Source organism: Manacus candei, unplaced genomic scaffold (genome assembly GCF_025592945.1).
Source record: "Manacus candei isolate 608988 ecotype Guabito, Panama unplaced genomic scaffold, ASM2559294v1 h1tg000159l, whole genome shotgun sequence".
NCBI lineage: Eukaryota > Metazoa > Chordata > Aves > Passeriformes > Pipridae > Manacus > Manacus candei.
The window spans coordinates 1,600,262-1,626,956 of NW_026138207.1; the positions used below are offsets into that span (position 1 = coordinate 1,600,262).

The window sequence follows — 26,695 nt, forward strand, 5'->3', positions numbered from 1 at the left end:
TGTTCGGTTATGGAGCTGTCAAGAAGGGGCAGCTCTCTTAAAGAACTGTGAGAAGTCCTGAAGGAAGGAGATGGCATCCAGATAGCTACATAAGGCAAAGTCCCTCATTTTCACCAACACCAACAGCCTGCCTTGGTCTGGCAGTGGTGTTTCAGTGATGAGAGTCACAGTGTGTATCATATTGTATATGGGCATCAGAATGGCTGCCCAAATGGGAATTTGTTTTTTTCTTTTATGAGATTCATGATTTGTCCCATCAGCATCATGTGATGCCAGGGAGACAAACACATTCACTGCAAGTACTGCATACATGGAAATGTAGTCATGTTTGATAGCTTCAAATTCCTTATTTTTGTTCCTTCCTTTTTTATGTGATGTCTGCTCCACTCACCAGTAAGAGAGTTCCCTTAAATGTCTCTTTCCATTGTTATTCCTCAAATTCTTCCTTGAAATTGTTTTTTTGCTGTCATGTCTATGAAACTGATAGAATTCTAATTTCTTATTAATTAATCATTCTTCCTGGGAAGATTTCTTTAAGAACCATTTCTGCTATGTTTCTGTGGACTAAATTAGAGAGTCTGATCTTTGTGCACAGTCATATCTTAACACTGATTCACATTATTCATTTAAGGACTAAAAATACATTACACCAAAAGCAATATATTGTGTCTCCCTGGAGTTAGTGATGGAGAGGAGGAGGTTCTTGCACAGGTCTATGTTTTTTAATCTCTCAGTGCAAAGCCACACATAGATTCTTTACTCGCTTTTTCTTGTGAATAGAAGTATGCTCAATGAATATCTACTATAATATATTCAAGTTAATTCTATTTCTTTGAGTTATTAAATAGCATATCATATAGTCATGTTGCATTTGGTAGAAGAAGAGACAAGAGTTCTGTCAGCCTCCCACGTTTCTCAGAGTTAAAATGTTGATACTGAGAGACAAGAACCCTGACAAGGTAAACTATCATGTAATAAAATGGTCTTGTTATTTTTGTCATCTTATCCTGAAAGTAGCTGAAGCAGTTTTAGAAATTCAGTATTGCTTCTCCTTGAGCTTCTAAAGTAGGACATCTGGATTTTATTGTGTAGTTATTGCACCACAGGAAGTCTTTAAGCATTATGATACTAAACCTACCATGTATTTTTTAAATTTGCACGAAAAATATTTATAATCCAATCATATTTGCCCTACCCCAAATGTAAAGCTGCATTGTGGCTTATTCAGTTATACTATATGCAAACACATTTGTTATAAATGTTTTAATTTAGTAGTTCAGGGCACAGTTTATTTTAGAGGATCTTTTTTCTTTTTGCAGTATGAATTTCTTGTTTGAGACCAGACTATTTATTAGTTCTTTGCTTTTGTTTTTCCAAGCCAAAAATTGGTCAAGAAGTGGAACATTCTTTGTACTGTATTATACTGATCGAAGATCTTTGGAGAGTTCAATGCTAATTTAGTAGCTTACAGTTATGATATCTTTGCTTGCTGAAGAAGGCAGCTTATCTTCTCATGCTTTGCTTTATTTGCAGTACCTCATTTTCTCCCAAGGAGTAAAAAGCACAGTGAAATTTGCAGTATTTCCTGATGTTTATCAACAGTTATTTTCTTTAAAATGGCAGCAGCTAGGTGACAGAAGCCATTGACTCAGCTCACAGTGAAAGTATGTGATCTTTATCATGCAAACATTTCTGAGTGACCAAGCACCCACATTGTTGGTTTTCATGTGCCCTTTTTTGTCCATTTGGAAGCTGAGGGTGTTGATGTGAATTATGAGGGCAAGGGTAGCTCCTTTTTTTCAGACCCTAGAAACAATGCCTAGCAAGGGGAAAGCTCTCACAGAGAAGTTCATGAGCAAACTTACATCTGTGCGATTAATTTGCCCTACTTCAGCAGAATCATGTTTTTATTGCAGTTTCCCCTCTTTGACAAGTCTCAGTGTTTGACCAGGCTGCTGCATCTTCTGAACATGCCTGGGTTTGTGCTATCTTTCAGTTTCTGCCTTTGCTTTCATACTTGCTGGGAATGAACGGTGATGTGGATGTGGCTTACCCAGTGGCAGCATGGGCTGCTGCTCCATGTGGGCAGGGGAGCTGGGAGGCAGGAGGCAGAGGCCAGGGTGGGGAGGTGGGCAGGACCCTCGCCCTCCAGTGGGTCAGGGTCCTCCAGGTGGTCACCATGGTCAGAGACAGCCCTGGAGGGCAGAGCGGGGCGTGGGGCTGGAGCTGTGGCACAGGCATGGCTGACCACAGCTCAGGCCAACACCAAGGCCCAGCATTCAGCCCAAGCTCATGAGCTGCAGGCTGGCCAAGGGGGAAGCCCCACTTCTCACAGCCCTTTTCCCACACAGCTCATTTCACACCCCTCTGAGAGCACAGCTGCACCAGGAGCTGGCCCTGCGCCCAGTGGCCAGACCTGGAGCTCCCCTGGGGTGGGCTGGGGGAGCAGGCCTGATGCAGAGGCAGCCAGCAGGTCCCAGTACAGCCCAGCTGGCTGTGGACAGGCCGGGGAACTGGAAAAGCAGATGTGTAAGTTTAAAATTCAGTGGCAATTTTAGGGAAATTACCATGTTTTAGGAGGGTTGGGACAGAATTTTAAAATTGACCAGAGCTTTCTGTGTAAATTGAAAGAGCAGCACTATTTAGCACCTCTCTCCTAACAGAGTTCCTTAAAAAAAGGACTTTTTGTTAAGAAAACCCCCTGATGTTCACCACAAATTTACTAACAAGTTCTATTTTTATTTTAGACACAGGAGATCAGAAGAACATTTAGATCATATCAGTTACCAAGGATGCACGCTTACTGGGATATTTCAGGCATCCTATTTATTTGTAAATGATCCCAACCTTTATTTTGAAGTAGCTTTCTGAAGTTAGCAAGTGAAGATCATTCAGAGAAATAGGGCTTGGCTTATTTTTGGCAGGTCTTAGCTGCAGATCCTACCCACACCTCTTCTCAGCATTGGTTGATAGAGCCAAGTGATAGATTTTTTTTATTCCAACTATATTTTTCCTTTATACTTCACCAGGCTTTTAATGGTTCTTTGCTGGCCAAAATTACTTGCCTGTGTAATCAGGCTGTATATAAAAAGCAAACACTGGGCAAAGTGAAGTATTTTGGATACAGCACATACCCTTCCGTTTGTCCTATTCTGTTTTGTTTTGTTTTTCTTGTTTTTTGTGTCATTACTGAACAACTGCCTGCCTCAAGTTTAAGTCATGTCCCAAAGCACAACTCTGAGCTTGTGAATTTTTACATCTGATGGAGCTCCTGGATCTTGCATACCACCCATTGGTGCCTGAGCAGGGTGGCTGCCTTTCTGCCCATCCTCTGGAGGCTGCAGCTCCTGGCTTGGCAGGAAGCTGACCTCTTTGCCACATGTTCCGCGCCCCCTCCCCTTTCAGGCTTGGAAACAAACCTGCTGGTCATCAGGGGTAAAAAGAAAAGAAAAAGGAAAAAGAACAAAAAAAGGCATCTGTACAAATTGACAGTTCACTGCCTGTACCGGATGAGTCTCCGTTCTCAGGTCCTGCCCATGCTTGCTGCGCCTTGCATCTCTGGGGAGCAGAATCAGCTCTTAAGGTAGGGACAGGAAACTGGGAAAGCTTTGCAGGCTTTCCCTGTCTCAGTCGTGTGTGCCTTGCTCTCAGCACAGCGTTGGCTCCTGCTGCTCTGGCTGTGAAATCCCCAGGCATGCTACAAAGAGATGAGGAAAGGCATTTTTACATTCGAGCTCCAGCCTTGCTGACCCCGTGTAATTGATGTTCAGACACCTGGTCTGAGTCTCACAGCATCTCCAACAGATGTACAGAGACCCTGGAGAGCAACTCCAGGAGGAGTGGAGCTGCTCACCAAGGCTGCCGGCGTGTCCTGGGCTGAGCCGCGGCAAAGGGAGTGGGCAGAAAGGAATGCCGCTCCCTTGCAGGGCTGGGAATAGCCGCTGGGGCCACAGAGCATGGGAAGCCTGCATATCTCCCCAAGCCAGCAGCCAGAGAAACAGTCTGCTGGAAACAACCCAAGCGTCTCTGCATGAAACTTAAAAAATCTTAAGTCACACTAGCTGGAAGAAGGAAGTGAAATGGGGAAATTTAAGCATTTTCCTTGCTGTGTGGGGCTGAGGCCAGGTTTTTGCCAGGTGCTTTGCAGGTTTGTGGTAAGAATAAGTGTGAAAGAGTAAGTGCAAAGCTTCCCAAATCTTCTGTCCTCTGTATTTGCCCAAGAGGTAGCCAGCACATCTGTTATGTCTTAACTTGCGAAAGCCCACAGGCTACTTCCTCTCTGGCTGCGTCCCTTATAGTAAACCACAGAGTCCCAGGTGTATTCTGTGCCTTGTGGTCAATTGGCACAGTTTGTCCATGTCCGTAATGGTAACAGCCTCCTTAATTTCCAAAACAGGATGGCTCCTTAGAGACTGCCTGTGTTCCTTGCATTATGTTGACTCCTGCGCCATGGCCAAAACTGTCTGTGCAAGCAGAGCAAGTGAAAACTTCCTAGCCCAAACAACAGGGATTCATTAGACATTTCTGACAACAAAATGGTATGGATGGTCAAGCTGCGGGGCACAGGGCTGCTTAATACATCAATATAGACATGGAACATATGTGCTTCAGGCTGTGGCATTGGCTGGCTGGAAGTCGGGGCCCACTCTCATTTCTCACATGCATCAGTGTATTGGGTGGTTTTGCCTGAGTAAGGATGGAATAAAAGAACTGAGCAGCACTGTCACTCATTTGAATAGGAAATTTGTGCCAAAGAAGACCGAAACCCCTCCTGATCATTTTGTTTTAAGTTTTATGTGATGATTCATGGCATTAGCATGCCCTATTTGTTGGTATCTATATCATGTAAGTAAAATAAGAGACAAAAATAAGCATGTAAGTAGGTGTAAATGGCAACAGGTCACAAATCAAATTGCAAAAGATATTTACTACTGCTGTTTACTACAGGTCTCAGTGTTAGGAAAAGTAGTCCTTCCCAAAGAAAGGACAGTGACTAGAGTATGTAGACATTGGCTTATGGTGGTACCTTACGTTGCAACACCTCAACTGCACTTTGATCTGCCCTTGGAGAATGTCAACACTGCAGTGCATCTTCTTCAATTGCCCCACTCTCCAGAGAGATTTTCCATCTACATGGAATGGTCAGATGAGGGGAATGGCAAAAATATGCTCTTTTACCTTATAGTTTTAGGATAAAGTCAAGGATAGGTGAGTAATAGAAGGTAGTAATGGAAGGTAGGGGGGTTTAATTGTCCTCATTTAATGCAAGCTGGAGTTTATCAGTTTTCAGTCACACAATACCAGCTTCCAGTCTAGATTTCTTTCTTTTCTATTCCAGTCCTTTCCTATGGCAAGAGTTTTTATTCCTTTGGTGAATCACAGCCTTGCTGCCTTATCTATTAAGCTACTTACACTGCCTTAAAAAAAAAACATGTCTACCACAAAATTGTCTGCATAGCTTTTGCCTCAGTCTTAGAGAAGAAGGAGAGGACATTTTGGGACTCCATCCTTTCAGTGACCCAGGGACTAAAGGGGTCAGTACCGCTTTCTTCTGACTAAATAGACTTAGTCTCAAAGAGAGTGAAATATGGTACTATTTCCACACATCAAACTATCTATACCTGAATCTCTTCCAAGGAATGATTATTTAAATAAACTTATATGGCTGATGGACTGGGAAAAACTCAGAAAAAATATTTTCTCTTTAACATTTATTTCCTTTTGTGAATTTATGCCATCAAATTGAAATCCAAATATGTTATGCCATCCATCCAATGCATGCAATGGTAACATTTATCTGATTGTTTTTCTGTGTAAGAGGGGAAACTTTAAACTCTTCTTGTTGTTACTTGTTCATCATAACTGTGTTTGTGTCTTCAAGGGGATAAGATAGTAACCATTCCTTAAGAAAATGTTACCTATGCTTTCACAACTCTAATCTCCTGCGTGAGGTTTGTATTGTCCCTTAGGGACACGGTATCACATAGTCACCAGTGAGTAGACGGGTGATTATTAAGATAGCTTGAGCCTGGTTCATAAATCATAATGAAGATTGGGACTGTAGTCTTGAATTTGTCTGAGTAAGGAATCCTGTGAGCCCTACAGCAACATGCTTGCATAATCCTGTGCTGCTTCATGCTTTGAACCAACTGGTCTGTTGTTTTTTTCCCAAGGAAAAACATATAGTAGTTAATATGACCAAATCATGGGCAGCCAGAAGCATCATACTGGCATGTTGGGAGCTCTTTGTGTATAGAATCCAGTTGCCATGAGGTGGATTCCAGTATTGCCAGCTGCTTTACTGGAACTATACCATCTCAAATTAGGGATGATGTAATTTTTGCTACTTCTTCAAGGTATTTAATTTTCGTTCAACGTCATTTCCACATTAGTCATGTATCATTCCCTGTCATCCACGAAGTCAGTAACATGTGTAAACAGGAGAGAGGAACTGAAGTACAGTCATCATGCGTTATGAATGAGGGGTAGACCGAGATCCGCCCTGGACACGTGTTCTTAGCCTCGAGGCTACTAATCTTTCATTAGGCTTTAAAAAAAATGTTCCATTGAGACAAGGACACCTAACTTCATAAAATAGCATGATTAATTTGGGGAGATTAAAGCTCATCCTTCTCAGTAGATAAAGGGATATGAAAATGCACTTGCCAAGTAGTTTCAGTACTTACCCTGCAGACATAGTTTGTAGAGAGATTACAGTGCTGCATGCAGGTAATGGGCAACCCCAGAGTAATCCATTCATGCTAAAATGTCAACTCTCCAAGCCCATTTATGTACATACAGAAAAAACCAGGATTTTTTTTCTTTAAAGAGGGACTGTCATCTCAAGATGCCTTGCTATTTGGAGCTCTTCCGTAAATAAGAATTTACTGTTTTCTTTGAGCAAAGTTCTACTCTTCAGTAGCTGAGAAGCAAGGCCTGGGACCATTCTGTTGTCTTTTTGTGGTCAGACTGACCTGAAGTTTTATGAGTATTGAGGCCATGTTGCTGAGAACACAGCTGCTTTGGGCAGGGCACGTCTCCAGGCTGAAGGACCACCGCCTCCCTAAGAGCTTGCTCTATGGTGAACTTGCCACTGGCTGCCGCAAGAGAGGAGCCCCGAAGAAAAGATACAAGGACTCCCTGAAACAACATCTCAGCCTTGGTCATATTGATCACCATCATTGGTCTACTCTGGCCTCCAGTCGGGAGGTCTGGAGACACACCATCTATAACGCTGCTGATGCCTTTGAGAACACACACAGGATCACTCTCAAGGAGAAAAGACAATGTCGAAAGAACCGTGCCTTGTCAATACCACCTAAGGAGTCCTTCTGCTGTGCGAGATAGACATGTCTATCTCGCATTGGCCTTTTTAGCCACCAGCGCACTTGTAGCAAATGTGGGTAGAGTCCTTCCCAAGCCTAGCCATGACGACCAGAAGTTGTTTGAACTGCAGAAATTTTACTGTTTAATCTCAGAATTTCTGCTGTGTCTTCCTACTTCCAAGTTTTCCTACTGTAAAAAGTGAGTACTGTTTTCCTATGACATGGGAAAATGGTGAATTAAAATAAAGGAGCAAGGTTGTTGCTTTCTCTTTTTTGTTGTTTTTGGGTGAAAGACCAACTCAGTTTTGCCTTAGCTTCAAGAAATGTCCTTTTTTTTGGCATTTCAAAACCGAATGTAATTTTAAATAGTCTGATTAGCCTCTGCAGGGACTCTAGTTGGTAATGTCAGCTGTCCCTTGCATCTTTCAAATGAACAATGTACACAAAGACTGTGCTCCAGAGCAGGAAAGACTTCTAACCCTTTGATCTGATGATCTGTTCCCAAAATCTCTGCATGTCCAAAAGCAGCAAGACAAATACCAGAAAAGTTGGAGACCTGAGGAAAGGGAAAGCTCCAGCATTTCACAAACAGAAGAAAAGAGCAACTCCCTGAGGGGTCCAGCTGCAGCACAGAGCTCAAAAACGAGCCTGTGAGAGACCTGGAAATGCTGGCTACTGTGAACTCATGTAGCTCTCCTCATTCAAGCATGAGTGTCAGACTGTCCATCAGCCTCCACAACAGCAGAGCCACACAGAGTCTCTTAAAATCTGTCAGTCTTACTGTACCTAAAAGTGACCTAAAAGAGAGATGAGGACAGACTTTTTATAAGGACAAAGTGGGATGGCTTTAAAGTGAAAGAAGATAGGTTTAGATTAGACATTGGGAAGAAATTCTTTACTATGAGAATGGTGAGCCACTGGAACAGGTTGCCCAGAGAAATTATGAATGTCCCATCCCTGGAAGTGTTCAAGGCCAGGCTGGATGGGTGTTTGAGCAACCTGGTCCAGTGGAACGTATTTCTGCCCATGTCAGGGGCATTGGAACTAGATAGTCTTTAAGATTCCTTCCAACCCAACGTATTCTATGGTACTATGAAAATGTAACCCCAGTATGAGATCCATAGTTGACTAACTGGGGAGCACAAGCAAGCCATGACTCGCTATCCCTGTGATGCTGCTCTTACTGGAGCTGTGGTGAGGAGTGCCCCAGTCTGCATGATTCAGAATGTGTGCGCTGCCTGGCCAAGCATACAGACAAGAGGGAGCTCATTCTCCCTTTTGGTATCTAAGCAGGCTGTTAACCATTTTCTCCTTGTCATTCAGTATACACATCTATGCCACAGTTGTATTACATTAACTGTAGCATGTCTCAGCTTCAAAAATAACATGTATCCTTGCACACTCAGAGTAGCGTGTTGTTGCCTCCCAAGTTCCATTACTACAGGTTACTGAGCTGGCTACCTTGCTAAAATGAAAGTTACTTTCAGGAAGCTATGTGTTTTTGCAACTAGAGCTTTCCTAGTGAATTAATCTAGATTTTACAAATGCACTGCAACCATGCTATTCAGGCCAGATACAGTAGCAAAGTGGCTGACTTGAAACTCACTTTTTGAATCTCTGTGCTGTATCACTATGTGCTGCATTAGGCATGCCCCAAAAAGTCACATGTTTCCAAAGGGTATATTCAGCACGATTTGTAAAGACTTAGCAGTGTGAGATCTTGGTATATTATCGCATGGATTCTGTCTAATTACTAAGGACATGTGACCAGTTGCTTTAAGTCTAAATAACTAAAGCTGAAAAACACAATACTTTCCCAGCTTTATTGTTTTGTAATGATTAACTACAATGTTATGAGAGCCATTTCATGCCACCAGCTTTTAAGCAGAACAGCATGATGTCTTCAACAGAAAATTCTAATTTAAGTTTGTGCTATCAATTGGTCTAATGTTTACAGTCAGTTTTTAAAGTGAGATTCCAACATATTTTATAAATCCCCTTTAAATCAATGAATTTGAGCACACTTCAGTTCAGGCTGTAAGCATTTGACCTTTTCTGTTGGTTGCTGGGAGATGCAACAGAACACAATAGGATTGACTGGATTTAGCGTTCAGGGTAACAATTAATAGAAAATTCTCCCCATATGTGCTGACACTGAGGTTTCATGTTAATCTTTACTAAACTTCTGCTTTACAAGCCTCCCTCAGGTAATAATGAGTGACTTAACATTACATACATCTTGTGGCTTTCCTGGTTTTGTAGTTGTATGTCATATCTCTTTGTATGAGCTGAGAAATATTTTACCTCCTTTAAGGAGGTTCAAGTTTAATTTCTAAGAACCAGAAGTTGAGAACAGAGTCCTGGAAGAACGAGTCAGAATATGTCCCCGGACTGGTTACCTACATTTGTTATCAACCAGTGAATTTATGTCTGGGATTTGCCTTAAATAACAATCATGCAAGCAGAGAGCCAGGAATTTAATTCATTAGAGTCCTATGACACTTCACCACATTACACTTTCTTCTGTAATTCTTACAGCACTAAACTGTTAGGTCTTTCATCTCTCATCTGCAGTCCCTGCCTATCATCAGCTGAAAGTACAGGTTCAGTTTGATAGAGGACACTTGATTCATGTGGTGTATTGGTGTAAAGAAAAACGTAGAATGTATAAAACAAGACTAATATTCATAAAGTAGGCTGTGAGAATTTCCTGAGTTTAATTCATGTTTGAATTACAGTGCCAGTTCTGGAGAAACATCCCATCTGTATTTTTTGTTTTTCTGATTCCTGGGAGTCTATCACAGCTCTTACTAAGTTGTTCCAAGAGTTGATTACTCTAAGAATAAACAAACACAGATTGATTTGATCACATTGATCTAGCTTTAAAATCAGTCTCTGAGCTTTTGTTTTATCTTTGTGAGGTAAATGAAAGAGCTCAACTTTACTAGTTTCATTATGTAGATACTTTATATATCTATGTGACTTGTAGCATTTAACTCATTTTGGTGCATTACATGAAGCTGGGAGAATGGCATGTCCATGAGGTTGGCTACTGTCGCTGATGACAATGGTATCTGGTGAAACAATTGTTTTAAACCCCTATTCTCACTTTCTTCTTATGAGGCTACCTAGATTAACCTCCTGTAATTTGTCACTAAGGGAGCCTTTCTGTCAAGTCTTTGACCATTTCCTAGGACTTTTCTCCAAGTCCTTTTCCATTCATACTTGAAATTGTCAGTCACAACCGGACCAAGCCATTATTCTTAACGAAGAAAACTGCATAACCTCCTTGTTTCTATTTGGTACTACTGAGTTCATATCGTCAAATGTTGTATTATCTGTTTTCACTGAAGATACATTGTGTTGATTTTGTTGGATGGGAATTTCCTACCTGATTCATAATCAGCATGTCATGGAACATCAAGTCAAAGAGTGATATAGTGAAATTGTTATCTTTGTTACTCCATAAGAACAGTTTCAAGAATAGATTTTTCTCATAGTTCATAGGTGTTACTTAATTGTATAATACTGCAAGTGAATATAAGTAATTTGCAAAGTTCAGCAAATCAGAAAAATGAACTAGTTTTTAAATCACAGCCAATCAAGGAAAAATAACCTTTCCTTTCTCATTTCTTGCATATCTTCCATAAAACCCATGGACCAGGTTATCCTGTCAATGATGCAGTGCAGTTTCTATGAGGATGGTTATTGGATTTTGCAGATGTGAGTGAAAGGCAAATATGGCCCTTTACGTATGTTGATATGCAAAGAGCATCAGAAGCATTCTTGCCTTCAGGATAATTGCAAAAGTGTTTCCTTTTTTTTTTGTCATCCACCCATGATGCCATCTAAATTTTATGTTCCTTGGCTGCTAGCTGTTAGCCTCATTAACCTTACTTGATAGAGCGTTCCAACATTTATGATTCTCATGTGAAAAATGTTTCCTGACGGCTGGAATTTGTTTTTCTTTAATTTTTACCTTTGCCCTCTTGTCCTATTATGCATTCTAGGCTGAAAATAGTAACTTGAGATTGGTGTGCCTACTCCTTACAGTGTAATGAATTCCAGTTAATTCTCTTGCCTTTTCTTCCCTTAAGATAGTCATGGTGATTTAAAATTAATTAACTAACAATCCTACTTATTTTCACTTAGGTCTCTTGTGTTTTTACATGTAGTAATAATTCGTCTGTGAAAGGAAATGAGGAAATTGAGATAGGTATCATTCATCAGTTGCCTATTTCCACAAATGCAAAGTTACCCTGATGTTGTTAACTTCATTGTCTTATTTGGTATGTGGAGTAGGGCCAACATGATGTTCCTGTAGGCAGTATAACTTGACATTTGTAAGGTTAAAATTTCATCAGTCAATGCAATTTTGCTCTACAGAGTGGCAAAATCCCAATTCTTAAATCTAAATCCATTTCACATAGCTGTGATGATCATTGTCAAATTTGCAGTCATGGGAAATAGGAATTTAATCCCTGTTCACAAATAAAAGGGTTTTTTCCCCTTTTGGAGGTCATACAGAGACTCCTGTATACTTACATTCTGCACTGATAGCCACAGATCTTCCTGTCCACCACAGGTCAGCACTACAATTACCATCACAAAGGCAGTATGTTTTTATTACATTTTCTTTATAATTATGACCTTATAGAATGGTTGGATGTAGGTCTGTTAAGGACTACTAATACAAATTAGGATTGGTCAATAGTGCGGCATCTTTTCTTTATAAGAATATGGATTCATTTGAAATTTTAGGTGCTTTTGGGACAGAGTGCATTGTATTCCAGGAAGCCTGCAATATTATCTTAAGACTAATCAGAAAAGATATAACATTATTTCAATTAACTTCAAGATTATGTTAAGTTCTTTAAATTAAGCTGGTCTAGATCTTGGTGGCTTATTTCTTTTCTTTCTATTGTTTACTTTGTTGTTTCCTAATACAGGTTTCACAGGGTGAAGAGAGAAACTGTGATACTTGATACTTAGGAAAAGAGCTCATTCCATTGACAAACAGAATTATTTACAATTGTTCCAAACAATTCTCCCCAAGTAGACTTTCTAATTAAGTTTATAAAGGATGACAGTGGGAATACAAAGAGGAGATCGTATGTTACCTAACTGGAGTGTTTGGGATAAAATAATGCAAAGATACAATCATAGTGTACTTAGAAAGTGCAGCTGTTCTTGGACTGAAAGGATGAAATTATGGTTACCATCCACTGGCAAGTTTAATGTTGTTAACTCCATCTCTCTGGATACAGTTGCTTTTAGGCTGTTTCTTTTTTCAAGTTTACAGTTTTCCAAATGAAGAGTTTGTTTGATGGCCTCTGTCTTATAAAAATATCATGCATCATAGTATTTCCATCTTTGAAAATGGCTATTTCATCATATATTGAAATATATACACCTTTGTCTGAACTCGTGAAGAAACACACAGTAAAAGCAGTTTTGGCTTTACTGTCTAGTAAGAAACCTATTCAAAACAGTCCACCTTTTGGCTGAGGTATTTTATGGAAATTTATCTTGCCTGGGACTAAGTTGGTGGATTAAATAAACTGAAAGTTTTTTCTATCTGTACAATCCTGTATAATGCATGTCATTCATCCTACGTGGAAAAATTATCACTTCTATGAATTTCTTTAATTATATACTAAAACCTCACAAAATTTACTATCTTTCAAAGTCTCCTTTTAGGGAAAGTAATTGGGTTTTTTCAGTCTATTAAAAAACTCCATGAAGATAGATAATTGCAAATTTCTACTTTTGCAAAAATGACCAAAAGTCACACTTTTGCTGGAAAGAAGGTTATACTACCAGAAATAAGTAGTAGCATTCCAGTACCAGGTTCTTCTGGGAGGCATTCTAAGAAAGAGAAGGAAGCCTTCCCTGAAGTACTACAAATTCAATGATTATAATACAATAATAGGATTCTTGAAACTCCATTTTAGAAACTTTTTTCACTTAGGAGAGTAAAATGCATCTTCTCAAGTAGGTTGAGATGTTTTGAGGTATGCATTTCTAATTTGCATTTCTTTTCATACTTGAATTCATGCCACACATCCATCACTCCTTTTGCTAGCTGCTAATCCTTTTGCTGGCTGCTAATCCAAAATCTCTCCACAAAAGTCGAATCCAAGATTTCTCCTCAAAAAGTCAACTCTGTACTTGAAAATTTTGTTTCCTACTTGCTGATGTAAATTGTTGACTTTATAAACTTATTAATACAAGGGTTTTCCCTTCATAATGGTCCATGTACTGCTGAGAGTAAATGCCTAATTTGAGATGCTTCAGAGAAGTCAGGTTGTTAAAAGGTTTGACTTCCTTCAGCAAGTGTTAGCCATGGACAGGCTCTGCAGCAGGTCTAGGCTGGCTGCTTGGGAGAAGGTACCTGCCAGGCACAGCTGAACCTCTTGTGTGGTGGATGGGTGTCTAGACAGGCAAAACAACTGGACCTCGTTGTCCTCTGGAGATGTTTTTGTCTCTTCCCTGGTTGCACAGGCAGCAATGAGTGTCCAACAGACCCTTCTAAAGTGTTTCAGCAGCAGACCTGATCTTCCAGGTATCCATAGCCTCTTGTCATTTAGAAAACATTGCTGGCTTGTGCATGTTAACATGGTCTCGAGTCTTTGCCTCTGAGCATGTTAAATTCCCAGGCACTTATTTATTGTTGTGAGACTTTCATTTGTTATGACCCTGCAGGGCATAGCTTAGCTGTGTTTCATTGCAATCACATGCCAGTAACGAGAAGCATCTTCCACCTTCTCAAATCCATCTCTGGGGCAGGCTGCCCATGAGGAAAAGCTGCTGCCAGCAGCTATTAGTGTCTGCCACAGCCTCTCCTGAGGCAATTTTGCCTCAGCTGTTGGCTAATGCCAGGGGACAGGGAGATAGGGGTTCCCCAAAGGATATGTGACACCCACAGTGATTTGGGGTCAAGTGTAGGATGGAGCATGCCTGCCGAAGTGAAGTGCACGCGTGTTTGCTACCTGACAGCACCTCAATCAACAGGGAAGCAGAGAAGTGCCTTTGCACAAAGGGACACTTGGGAGGATAAGTACAATGTGGTTCTTTTAATCATTTTTAAGTCCGAGTGCATCTCAACATGGTGGGGTTTTTGCTAAAGAAAGATCAGGAGAAAAGAAGAAAGAAATCTAGTTAAAAAAAAGCACTGAGAAAATGAATTATAAAAAAGCAGCAGCAGGGGGAATAATAGTGCTTTGTTTATTCTTTCCCTTTGAGCTTTGTGGACATATAATAGATTTCTACTTCTTGGTCCTACTTTCTATTTTTTCCTCCCCTGCCCTCTGTCTTGCTTCATTTTTCCCTGTGACCATTAGCTCTGTGGGAACCTACCACCCACAGTGTCCTTTCATTGCCTCTCCAAAGAGGCCTGAGAGTGCAGCCACCCTGCACAGACTAACCTGGACTCAAAGGGCAGTGTGATGTTGTAGCCTGAAGCCAGCTGCTGTTTGTATAGCAACATGACATTGCAGGAAAAGGCTTCAGTCATGCTCAATTTTGCTTCTGGTATTGCAAAAGCAGCACATTGGTGGTGGAGTTGTGCAGATTGGATGGAACTAATTATATTAAATTGTTCCATTACAACTTTTTTAAGAGTGTTGCATGTAGCAGAGGGGGCTTTTTGACAAGAAGTTGATTCATATGAGTCTTCATGGAGCATTTATTTTTTATATTTAAGAGTTCAGGTCTCCTTCTTCCATTAGAAAAATGAGAGAAGGAAATCTTTACCAAAGTCCCTGTAGAATTTCCTCCCAATTTCTTCAAGTGTTTTCCTTTCTCCGCCTGAAAGAAACAAGCTGCACAGATAGCATAAAATGTGCAGAGAACTGAATTCCATCTTCCTCTCTGACTGACTGTGTCCCCTGTGAGTATCATTAGTTGTTTAATTAAGAAGGATCATAGAAACATTAAGGTTGGAAAAGGTCTTTTAGATCATCAAGTCCAACTGTCAACCTAGCTCTGCCACCATGTTTATCATTAAACCGTGTCCTCCTCTGTAGGATAGAAGCTTTCTGTTTTAAAACTCCAGCCTTTCACTCTTAGTTTCCAGTTGTATGAGAGGCAATTCCTTTTCCTGGATACTGTATTTTGCAGATACCTGGCAAGTGCTCCTAAAATCTGGTACTAAATGAGTGAATAACTTATCAAGGTTTTTTATGATTTGAAGGTACATGATGGAATACTCATGCTTCCCAGAATTCAGTCCAGCTTGTTTTCCTTGGTCAAAGATTTTACTGAGACCACCAGAACACTCCTGGTCAGGGCAGGTAATTATCTTTTTTCATCACTAATGATGACAACTGGGTTCCTAGTGTTACAACACTGTTACTGAATTTACCTGGTGGGGCTTCATCATACTTTTAATGAACATTAGTTAAAAACATCTGCTAGACAAATTCCTCTGGAAAATTCCATTTACAGCAAGTATAGAGATAAGAGATAAGTTTAAAGCTACTTTGCATACTTCTGCTTAAAAAAAAGCAGCAGCACAGAAGTTAGTGACTTTTTTAGTGCAATCAGGAGATTCAGAGTGGCAATTAAATGATATTTCTTTTTTTCTTTTTAATGTGTTCCTTGAGATTTTAGGTTTACTAATTCTGTTTTCTGCAAGTCATCACATTTTTTTTCTCCAACTTAGTCTTGCTCTTACAACTACCTCATCTTTATGATGGTTATAACACGTTATATTCTAAATTATCTGCTTTATTGACCCCACACCCCACACTAGCATTGATGAACATTTTCCCTTCATGGGTGAACACAAGAACTCCAGATCTCTAATACCAAAACTCAACCTGCAGACAGGTTACTTTGGCCTCTTGTGACTTGGACTGTGTTAAGGATCCAAATATTTGTGACTGTTGTTTTTCAGTTCATTTTCTTTTTACTGCAGTCTCTTGTGTGCTTCCCAGGCCATATTTTATGAAATAGCTTTATAGGCACAGTGATTTGAAGTGGAATGTGTGTAGTGGCCAGAGGTGGTGGCTTCCAGCTATGCTCACTTGAGTCTCCAAGGCAAGTGAAGGCAAGAGTTGTTGCCGTCATTCGAGTAAGTCTGGGAACCCTATGTAATATTACTTCAGCACTGAAGTTCGGTTTCTCTCAGTTCAATAGCTCCTCTTCTTTTTTTCTTTTTTTTTACTTCTTTTTTTCCTTTTTTTTTTCATTAGCATATAACTCAGCTCCCTGTTTTTTAACTACAACTCTTCTTCCATCTACCTGCCAATAGTTAGAGATGCAGGAAAACAGGAAGAATGGAGGAAACCATTCTTCTCATTATTTAATTAGAAAAAAAATTCCCAGAAACCTTTCTGCAGTCTTTGTTTTTCTAATTTTAGAATACACTACACTTACAGAAAAGACATTTAGCTTTGCTATTTTTGAAAAATGGAGGAAAGTGATGTTATGTCCTTATGTACCCCTTGTGTCTGCTTATATTTATCAAGTAAACAATGACAAATATGCTAACTTGTTTTGTCATAACAAGATAAGTGGTAATGGTGCTGTTCTCTAGGCCAGGCAACCCACAATTATTTGATATTCAGCCACTCTGGAAAGTTCATTTTGCTGCCAGCTGTTCACCAAGGATCAGTCACAAAAAAACGCAGAGATTTGGGAGCTCTCAGCAGTATTTGTTCTTTTGTAAATGAGCAAGCAAGTGAAGAATATTCTTCTTTTCTGCTCTGCTAGCCAGGAGCCTGTTTCGCATGCTGCTTGTGGTACCTTCTGTTTTCCTCGTGCAGTAGTATTGCTGTGTCCCAAAGAAAGGGAAACATTAAATGCCAGGAGAAAAAAACTTCAATGTAGGAAAGGATTTTAGTGAAACTAAACACAAATCCTCCATGAAAGGAGGAAAGGCTGTAGCCTCAATGAGATCAGATGGCAAAGTGATACCAAAACTGCCTTTCATGTTCCATTGCTGTTCTTCTGCTTTTGACTAACAATCTGATGCAGAAGATTGTGCTACAGCAGTAACATCTGCAGGCTCCAATTGTACTTGGCAGACAGCTGGAACAGACTTGCTGGTCTTCATAGCCTGCAGTCTTGTCAGTCCAACCTGCAGCCTTACCAGTTTTCCCGAGCAAAGCGGAGCTGGGCAGCAACCTCCCTGAAGTGGAGGAGTCTCAGAGCACAGGCACCTTGAGTCTGTTATGGAGGCATGGAAAAGAAAGTTGCCTGACCTTTCTGTTGCTACCATTTTCCTGAAGGTGTGGACAACCTTTATTCTAAAAGAAAGGAAACCATGTTACAAAGATACTTAATAAATTTCACGAACAAGTATCTGAAAAAACATTTTTCCTATTCAGAAGAAATTAATAAAGTGATTTGTCATTTTGATACTGAAATTTTCTACACTTCCTATTTACATTGAAAGTATGGTGCATTTGTGTAGCTTTTTTGGACCTGACTCTATAGACCTAAAACATGTATCAAAGTTGGGAAAATCTTTCTTTGTAATCAAGTTCAAATTTTTGTTTGAATAAAAAAAAAAATCTTAACACTTTTATGTGTTTTGATACTGTTATTGGTCTCCTATCACACAGAATTAATTTTTGCTATTTTTGAGCCCAAGGATTTCGGAAAAAAAACAGTAGCAGAAAGCATACAAATGCATTTTTAGGCACTATATTGAACTTTCAGCCTATGAATTACTAGAAGTAGCATAAAGTGCTATTAAAAAACCAACAAAATAAAAGTGTTTGGTCTTGATCGGTTCCTCAGTTTGCAGCAAGAGATATTTAGGTAGGAAGGACACCTGCCCTACAGCAAGCAAATGCAAAGTACATGCCCTGAATCATGCCACAAAATACATGCTACAGGTGCTATGTTATGGAAACAGTTTCCGTAGAGAATTAAAAATAGTGACTGATGGGATAACATGGTTTTAGCACAGCAAAATAGGAATAATTAATGCTTTTGGAGCACTATAGAAATATGGGCAAAGAGGATGTTTTTTCAAAGCTGGATCCAGGCAGTAGACATGGGACGAGGAGCATTGGGATGGTGGGAGTCCGTAACAATTCGGCTCACAGACTCTTCAATTCCAGTGGCACATCAAACACTCTTTGCCCAGTTTTCTGAAAACTGTCCCAGAAGCATCCTTGGTTATCTTTTGAAAAGTCCTGGAATCAGGATGCAGATGGTATGAAAAACATTGCCAATGTCTTTCCTATATGATAAATATTTTGTTAGTGTGTTCAGCACTTGGATGAATGGATGGTTCTAATGTTGGAGACCAAGGAAGTTTTATTATGGAAAAGCAGAAAATTCTACATGTTTTCACAGCTAGCTCTCCAAAAAGAATAAATTCCTCAGAAATTTCTATTTTCCCTGGAGTTCATTTGCACAAATGAAAATAGAGAAATGATGTTTTAAAAAGCAACCTATCTGAATTAATACAGAGAATAAATTAACATAGGTTGTGTGATCTCTCTCAAAACCAAGAACTCAGTCAAAAACATGTAATATCTAAGCATATACTTGAATAATTTTATGGTATATAATATTTACAAGTAAGCTTATTATTATGAAGTAGCCGACAGTGTTGCATTGTACCAACTCAGTTGCATCCTTTTAGTCTCCTAGCTAACTTAAGAGACTATTTAAGCAATGTTTAGCCAGATCTGCAATCCTACCATCAGTGGATTACATATATACATTTTGCTGACAAAAGCCTCCATTATGCATAAAGCTAGAAAGTCAAAATCTGTGCTGTTCCCAATTTGTATTTTTTATTCATATAGGCACTCTGCTGGCAGCAGTGTGATTTGACAGTGTAATTGCAATAGCATCCTTTCCTGGCTGAGCTATCCAGGTGATAAATGACACTTCATCACATCCATCTATGTACGAGATGATAGCTATGCTTGTTGATTTGATACCTGCTTGTATGCATTGGTTCTTTAGAGGTCTGTATCTGCTGTGATCATTCAGGTAGACTGACGTCTACCCCAGCAGGGAATTCAGTGTGAGGGAAACCTCTCTGGCAAGAAGCAGTATAGGTCAGAATCAATTTTAGCTCTCCTTACCAAAGAAAAACAACCCATCCTGCAGAGTCAAACATACTGCACCAGTCTGAGCCTCCACCCAGAAATCTGACAATCTAAATTATGCTCTCTTATTGAGCAGTACTTCCCTCCACAGGAACAATGAATCAAACTGAAGGGCATAAATAAATAAATCTTTACACTTTCCTGTTCTTTCTACCTCCCAATTAATCATACGTCATTTTGGAAAACCTAAGTAATCCACAGCCGGAGGCAAAACTGCTATCACGGAGTATGTTTGCAGCATCACGCTGTCCTCCAGGAACTGGGGGTGACGGCTGTGGTGGCTTCCTGTTTCCACTGTGCCCCCGCACTCCACAGGAGCAGGGTGCCCAGGTCGCTCAGGTCACCTGCTCTGGTCCTAATCCCCGCATGTGTTCTGCCGCCCTGAGCTCAGCCACTGTAGTCGCTGCTACTGCTGCCACTGTGAGCTTTGCCTGCTGTGCTGGCAGCCAGCTTCCTGACTACTCCCTTCTCTGGTCTCTCCAGCTACTGCACAGCCAGCCCTGCCGTGTTTCTGGTCCTTTACAGAAAGGGCAGTGGTGCAGGCATCCACGCAGAGCCCCAGCCACGCAGAACAGTCTTACTGAATTAAGTCTTTTTTCTTTCCTAAGGGAAGAAAAAAAGAAGAAATAATCTGCTTGGAATCTTTTTCCCCACAGAGACACATTTTTCCACTTCTCGGGACCAGAGCAGGTTATTAGGACCGCTATTTACCCCAGGATAGTTACCGAATTTTTTGCAAATGTGTTTTTGCATATCGTTTTCTACAATTTTTAACTTAGTGGTTTTTAACACAAAGGTCCAAAATGCTGGAAAATAAATGTTCAATTAAACCCAATAAAGCCTGGTTCGTTGTTCCCTTCCCTCACTAGCAGATGCCAAGAGATGATGTTTCTTTTCTAGGCTGTGGAGAAGTGTCATTGTCCACAGCAGTTCTTGGGAAAGGGCTACTTTTCAGACCATCTGCTGTCACAGGGGAAACTGGCTGATTTTGTCCAAGCTCCTGTTGCTGCATGAAGAGTTTTGAGTTGTTAAATGCCTGGTTAGCACTTCCATGACAGGAGTTTCTAAAGTTACTGAGTTTCAAGTTGTCATGCTAGGCTCTCTCTACACAAAGTCCAGGGGTGAGGAATTATCACCAAACAGATCAAGTTTCTAGCCTGAAAGGAAGTTCTGAATTTACTGCAGAAGGCCTGCTGGTACAGGATTTCTGGTACCATTTCACAGAGCATCAAATAGTCCCGATAAGCTTCAGATAAGTACTCTACATTTTGGGTGCTTATCTTTAACTCCCAATCTTTTGAAGTTTGCCCCTCACACATTTCAAATCTGTGTCCTTTAAACAGAGTTTGTTCTAAATGAGATAATTAAAATTTCTTTGTGTCTTCTTAGAGAACCCATGTGTTCATTCTTGGTCCCCAGAGGGAAGACTAAATTAACCCTGCTGTCATTTCTTGAAGTATTACCAAATGACATTATTTACACTAGATTTAGCCATAAGCCTCTACTTTCAGGGCAGTGTGTCCTGGAATAGTGCAAAAGGATGTTTTCCTTTCTTTTCAGTCTTTGAGGCATGAATAACGTAGATGCATCTTTCCTTTAGGATCTCAGAGGACAATCGCTACTGACAAGAAGTTTGTAGGCCAAAATAATGCAAAGATATTTATTTAAATGTCTTTTCAAAAGGGCAAAGGATAGCAGATCAAAGATATTTTCACCAAAAGTTTTCTTTATCAGTGGAGGTTCTCTGGCTCTTCATTACCTACAGCATTCTTGTCCCCACCACAACCAACCACCCCACCCTTCTGATACGTAGACAGCAGTTCCTTCCAATGCTCTGAAACATAGAGGTCTCTCTGTCTTTTCTCTGATTTCCTTCCTTCAAATTCTCCCTTCACATCTCAGTGATGTAAAACAGCCAAGATAAGAAATAGCTGTCTCTTCCCAGGAGGAGACTGACGGATGTGCAATTCAGAAGAACAATCCCTTTTTTCCTACTGCCTTCCTGGAATGGGGGATGATGGGGGTTGGAGGGGAAGTGAGAAGTAATTTAACATCCCTTTTGCCATCTGTGCCAGCTACTATTAGCAAAATAGACACAGCAAAGCATGTCAGCATTGTACTGCTCTCCCCCTGAAAGAATAGAATTGTTAAAAAAAGATAAGATAGGGAACAGGGGTGACCAACAACTTGTATGTTTGGTCAATATAGAAACCCAAACAACGTAGTGTAGTGCATCCTATTGCTTTTAGCATCTGGCATAACTGTTGTCTTTGGTCATGTAAATCATGTTTCATCTAGGTCCCCTGTGAAAAGAAAAGGATGACAGGAGAGTTGGTCTTACCACTATGGGGTAATAGTTACATTTGTTGTGGTTTTGTACAAAGACTGTCGTATTGGGGTTTGGAGTTAAAGAAGTAAATTTGTGTGGAGGATGAGAGTTTTGCTATTGTGAGATTTTTAAGAGTAGCTTTTTTGCATGATTTTTATATTATTGCTGTGGCTTAATGAGGAAAACACAAAAACTAATGTTTTCTTAGTTATCTAAATATAATAAAAGCAGCAGAAACAGAAAAATCTTTCTCACTTGCCTTGGGATCCTAGTTCGCATTGTAACAGGAATTCACAGCCAAGAACATCACATTATATTATGGTAATGAAGTTCTTCAGTATGCAACAGGAGGCTGAGTTCCTGTAATTAAGGAATGCGATTGGATTTAGTGGGACGACTGAGTTCGGACCAACTGGCTATTTGCATTAGAAGATTTTTTTTGAATGAATAAGAAGAAGCAGGGCACTGAAATGTCACAAGAATTTCTTGGAAATTTGTTACTATAGATACCCTTTCTCAGTGAATTGGAGAAGGGAATTCCATGAGGGCTTTATTATTACCATACTAAGATCTTAAAGGATTCTTTTCATCATGACCATTTTCCCAGTGTCTTGCCTAGCTGCATCAGTGGTGACCTAAACTTCAAAATCTAGCTTGTGTGTAATAAAGAAGCACAGGAACAGCAGTAGGAACAAGCACTCTCCTAAGATACTAAAGCCGGTGTTCTTTATAACAGTGGGCAGCAGAAATCAGTAATGCCACAAAATAGGAGTTAATGTTAGTGTGACTGTAATCTACTTTAGGGAGTTATCCAAATGATTTGGTGACCTAGTGTTGTACAGAGAGAAGGAAAGAACATATGTATGTATGCATAAGGAAGGTAATGGGCAGCACTCATTAAAGTCTGGGGAAACTGAAATATTATGCTTGGGTTATCAGAAATAAGAACAGCAGAATAAATGTTCTTAATGGACTGTGTGAACAGTTAGCACCATGAAAACTGAGAACTGTAGAGAAATTGTCCAACTGTGCTAAGAGATTGTACTTGAGCAGTGAAATTGAAATTGAAACAAAGTTAGCAGCTGATCTGGGATCTCTTGCTACGAGAAGCAGTTGCCTGAGTGGCAGAAAAACCAGAAAAGCGAAGAAAAGAAGCCAGAAGAAAAACTATTATACTTCACAGCTGGAAAATGAATTACACTTGTGTGTGTGTGTAAGTACACACTAAGGAAATAAAGTGGATGAGGTTTGGAGTAAATGCCTCCAAGACTTGCTTTCGCAGCTTTCCAATTCAGTTAAACAGATTCCAGGATCTGACTAGGGAATCCCTCTTCTTACCTTTCAGGATACAAAAGGGAAGAGGTTACAAATTAAACAATATAATGAGAGAGTGGGAATTTTCTGGGGACCATTGCTTATCTCCATTAGATGGAGAAATGAGACTAGTTATGCAGCTTGCAGATGCTGAACAAACAGTGCTCAGCCCCTCAAATGTGTGCTTGGTGAGATCCATCTGTGTGACAACAGCTGTTGCTGATAAAGTGTGACAGGACTCAAAACCTAATTATTGATCCAGCATGTGTCAGTATTGCTGCCTTTTCATGAAAAAGACCTGCCTTTCAAAAATTAACTGGAATAATTTATTAAACACTGGAAAAAAAGAACAAAGAAGGAAGGATCTAGTGAAGAGTCAGCAATGAAACTGTTTTACCATGCTGTCAGCAGCTGAAGCATTGAAATATCTTTTATAAATTAAATGGTGAGAGATTTATTCTGCTAGGAGGGGAAATGTAGTAGAGTTCTTCCAGAAATTTGCTGCATTTGAGATCTATCCTGCTCATTGAATACGGAGTAGATATTGACTTTTCCATGATCATGGAAAAGAAAAACAAGACAAATATGTGATTTTTCTGTTATCTTCTGATGCCTGAAAATGAAGCTGTGGCTTTGTGGGGTAGAGCAAAGGACCCCTGGAGAACACTGTATGGTGGTTGAGCCATACCTATGGTAATGATTCACTAGAGGTCTGATTCCTCAGGCTACATGTGGAGAGTTCTTTTCCTCCACCAGACTTTTAAGTTTAGAAGAGGCTTGCATCTTATGTCAGGGAAAAGCCACTGGGTTTTGTTTTAGAGAAAACAGGGTTTTGTTTTAGGGAGATGTTACACCCCAGTCCAGAAATATTAAGCTTTACTTGGTGTTACACTTTAATTTCGATCCTCAATAATTCCCACACAGAACTTTTTCAGAGTCTGAGTTCTTTGATACCTTGAGTTCACATCAAGAGAAAAGCTACATATTTTCTCTAAGTGATTTCTTTTAATTTAGTGAGAAAATAGGCTTTCTGGCAAAAAGGGTTTACAGAAGCAACATATAACCAAGGAAAATATTCCACAAAAACATTACACTTAATAATAGGCTCCTAGAAACAAACGGACTTCCCTTCCTCCCCCCGAACAGTATTCTGAGCTCTGCTTCTACACCCTTCCAAAGGTTTTACTAGGTAGCAGGCATTGCTGTGGAGTAGGGAACCTTCGTTGCACTTAGCAAACACCAACCCAAAACTTAAGTGAAATACCACAACTTAAGTGAAATACCATTCAATCGGTTTTAAGTTTGCCACAAGAGGAAGAAAAGAGTAAAGGAAGAAAAGAGAGAAGAAGGAGTAAAGAAAGAAAGAGAGGGAGAGAAATAATTACTGCCAAGAGGTCACAGGTTGGCTGGTCCGGAGACAGAAGGCCAAACTAAGATGGAGCCTATGTGTGCACCTCTTTTATAGACGTTGGCTACTGTGGCCGTGCCCTCCAGGAGGGACATGGGGGTCACTGACCCCTCACTTCCCCCTGGCCAAAGTGAGGGGTGCCATAGCCAGTCAGAGGCTCCAGGGGGCACAGTATGGGTGGGCTACCAGGTGGGTGTCCTGCGTGGTCCCTGTGCCATGTGCCATGTGCCATGTGCCATGTGCCATGTGCCTTCCAACCATGGGTCCACACTGGCCGCAGGCCTTGCCCTGTGGACAGACCTGGCCATTGCCTGCAGGCCTCGGCCTAGCCCTTCCCCCACACACAACACACAGAGAAGATGGTTGATTCGACCCATCAATCGAACAACTCAGTAAGATACAAATCTGGTCTCTAACACGAGGCCAGACCACTGCCATAATAAGGTGGTACCTACCAAAAACATCAACAGTCTCATTAGTGGTCTCTAATTAGCAGATCTCTTCCAAATAGGGTCATGAGATACAATCACTGAAGTTTCAAGAAGGTAAGCAAGGAAACAGAGCTTGGGGGGGTATTATTTTTTTAGCAATATTATATTCCTTGAACATGGGCATTATAGTCCTAGGTTATTTGCACACTGTTTCTGTCAAAGTATTTGTAAGATCCCTTCTCAGGCTTTTGGCATTCTTTCTCAAAATCAGTATTTTGAGCTAACATCACCTATGAGGAGTTCCACAGAAAGCTGCATATGACAAAGCTGAATACACACATCCAGTCTTCTGCTAACCTCTGTCAGATTTCAAATTTAGGGCTATTGTTCCTGAGTTAGGTGGGGTGTACACAGTATACAAGAAACGTATTCTGAATAAAGCATCAGTTACCAGTTGCTAAGACCTTTGAGCTTGTGAGCACTGCAGGGTTTGTTCCACCACTTCTAAGAGTCTAGCCCATATCATTTCTGATACAGTGAATTGTAGGTCCTTGCATTATTCTTGTCTATTTTCTATTGTCTACTGCCAAGGCATGAGCATTTCTGGATTTTTGTACATCTGTTCACCAAAAGACAGTCATGTAGTGAAAAAGGATGTGGAAGAGAAGCCAAATAACATCCCTCAAGTCAGTTTAAAGAAACTTGATATTTGGTTGTTTATAATCTCAGTATGTTAGTTGTTTGTTCTGTGATAAGAGCATTTTTGGTGTGGAGACTGAGCCACAAGACTAGTTGCAGCAATGCAGACAGTGTTTGTCTGTTATTTAGGGAAATGAACTGGGAGCCGGGAAGGTCCTGGGTCCTAGACCAAGCCGAACTAATGACTCATCATGTAACTATGGAAAAGTGCATTTAACTCAGTTCTGCAACATTGCAGAAATCAGCCCAGCTGCCAAACTGAATCCAAGCAGGTTTTAAGTCTAAAGTCAGTGGCACATATGGGAAAGATAAATCTTTTTTTTTTTATTCTGGGTAAATAAATGTAAATTCTGCATTATTATCTCTTGAACCATTGTTTTATGGTATAGCTGTGGTAATATTCTTGTATAGTCAAAGGGATATTTTGAATTAAATGGAACCTCCCCCCAAAAAAAAAAAACCTTCCCACTCCTTCCATGAAATTTATGGGGAAGCAGATATGACGGATGAAGAAACATCCAGTGAAAAAACTGTCATTTATTTTTTTAGGGTACAGGATATCTTAATTCAGCCATTCTAGGTTTCAGATTTTGTAATCTACAGATACAAGTACACTATATTGAGTTATAGATTTTTTTCCCCTGAGTAGGTAAGTAATTAAAAGAGCTTTTTGGTAGAAGTAGGAATTGAAATATATCATGTGAGTTTTATGAGTAGGAATTATAATGCTTCTTCTGTTTGAATTTTTTTGGTGGTCTTAACATGCATTGGGACATCTTAAAAAAAAAACAAAGATCTTTTGCAGGTCCTTTCTTTTCTTATACAAGAAAACATATTAAGACATTTTCCTAATCAGAAGTATATGAGAAGAGATTATCACCGATAGTTGACTATCAGTTTTTATATCCACAAGAAAGAGATTGGTCTTTTACTGAACACTTTCTTCTATATTTTAGATTACCTTCCTTTACTCCATTGCAAATAGTAAAACTTTCACAGATACCTTCATATAGTCCTGATATGTTAGATCCTCTACTGTACCTTCTTTATCTGCTATATCTTTACCCAAGGCTTTTACCAGTGGCAACACTGATCAACTCAGAGCAGAG

General features: G+C 40.1%; 1 protein-coding gene across 3 annotated transcripts in view; it reads left to right on the forward strand.

Moving 5' to 3' along the window:
- COL4A2 (collagen type IV alpha 2 chain) overlaps positions 1-26,695 on the forward strand; it is a 144,830-nt gene that overhangs the window by 4,689 nt on the left and 113,446 nt on the right. Inside the window, exons 1-2 of one of the 3 annotated variants that reach the window (XM_051772803.1) lie at positions 24,261-24,848; positions 24,968-25,001. The exons of 1 other annotated variant lie outside the window; for it this stretch is intronic. The gene's annotated coding sequence lies outside the window, so the exon portion shown is untranslated. Of the gene's footprint in view, positions 1-24,260; positions 25,002-26,695 lie in introns of those variants that run through there. One more of the 3 variants, XM_051772801.1, reaches the window with a different exon arrangement.